This window comes from Sinocyclocheilus rhinocerous, unplaced genomic scaffold, assembly GCF_001515625.1.
Source record: "Sinocyclocheilus rhinocerous isolate Xijiao unplaced genomic scaffold, SAMN03320098_v1.1 scaffold364, whole genome shotgun sequence".
NCBI lineage: Eukaryota > Metazoa > Chordata > Actinopteri > Cypriniformes > Cyprinidae > Sinocyclocheilus > Sinocyclocheilus rhinocerous.
The window spans coordinates 1,094,455-1,096,109 of NW_015659024.1; positions in this window are offsets into that span (position 1 = coordinate 1,094,455).

The following is a 1,655-nucleotide window of genomic DNA, read 5'->3' on the forward strand; positions in this document are numbered from 1 at the left end:
CCATGCAATACGAAATACCTCTAGTTTTGTTTTCTTCCAGCTGCGCTCCATTCTCCAGGCTGCTCTCTTAAAGGCGCGAATGTGCTCGTTATACCACGGTGTTGGACTGTTTTCCTTAATCTTCATTAGGCGTAAAGGAGCAACCGTATCTAAAGTGCTAGAAGAGAGAGAGTTTATAGTTTCTGTTACAACATCAAGTTTTTCTGAGCTATTGGATATGCTGAGGAATTGAGACAAATCTGGAAGATTATTTACAAAGCAGTCTTTTGTGGTAGAAGTGATGGTTCTTCCATATTTGTAACAAGGAGTTGAATGTGCAGCTTTAGCTATATGGAGTATACACAAGACTAATGATTGAAATATCATCACTCTGCTGCAGAATTTCAACGCCATTAACATAAATTCCATGTGACAGTATTAAATCTAAAGTTACGACAATGATTAAGCCCTGACACATGATGTCTAACCCCAATGGAGTTCAGAATGTCTGTAAATGCTGTTCCCAATACAGCTTTTTCATTATCAAATTGCATATTAAAATCACCAACAATTAAGACTTTATCTGCAGCCAGCACTAACTCAGATAGAAAATCAGCAAATTCTTTGATAAAGTCTGTATGGTGCCCTGGTGGCCTGTATACAGTAGCCAGTACAAACGTCAAAAGGAATTTATCATTAACACTTATTACACTAGATAATGTTATATGAAGCACCATTACTTCAAACAAATTATACTTGAAACCAGAGCTTTGAGAAATACTAAAAGTATTTCTATAAATTGTAGCAACACCTCCCCCTTTACCTTTTGGACACGGCTCATGTTTATAACAGTAATCTTTGTGGGTAGACTCATTTAAAATAATGTAATCATCTGGTTTAAGCCAGGTTTCTGTCAATCAGAGCACATCTAAGTTATGATCAGAGATCATATCATTTACAAAAAGCGCTTTTGTAGAAAGTGATCTAATATTCATTAAGCCAAGCTTTATCATTTGTTTATCTATATTATATCTGTTTTTTATTTGTTGAACATTAATTAAATTGTTACCCTTAAATGGTTTTGGACGTTTTTTTGTATTTGCTAGTTCGGGGAACGGACACAGTCTCTATAGTATGCTATCTAGGTGAAAGGGTCTCTATGTGCTGAGGATTAACTGACTTCTGTGACGTGAAGCGGCTAGTTTAGCAGCCTGGTTTAGCCAGTCTGTCTGCTTCCTGACCTGGGCCCCAGTTAGTCAAGTACAGTAATTATTTACATGGCTACAAAAATTATAATACAATAATCCTCTAAAAAGCATGACATGTAGCTTGTATTTGTTACTATTTGCAGTTGTTTGACTATTTTTATTTTATTAGTAGTCACCACCTTTTAGGGCCATTAATCATCAGACTCGCAGTGAATAAGTGTACTGATGGTCACAGGTGTGGAGGTGCTGCTTTATTTCACTGAAAACCACCTGACTCACTTTGGCACAGAAGCGAGTGAAAGTGACGATGTCTGTGAGTGGGTCAGTTGTTTATTCTGTAACTGGTCAGTCCATTTCCACTGTTTGACCTGTTCAGGATGATGTGCAAACATAACAGATGGGCTTTATCACACTGACAGGGTAATCGGCCAGTCACAGTGATATGGAGGCACTGCTTCCTGTCATGTG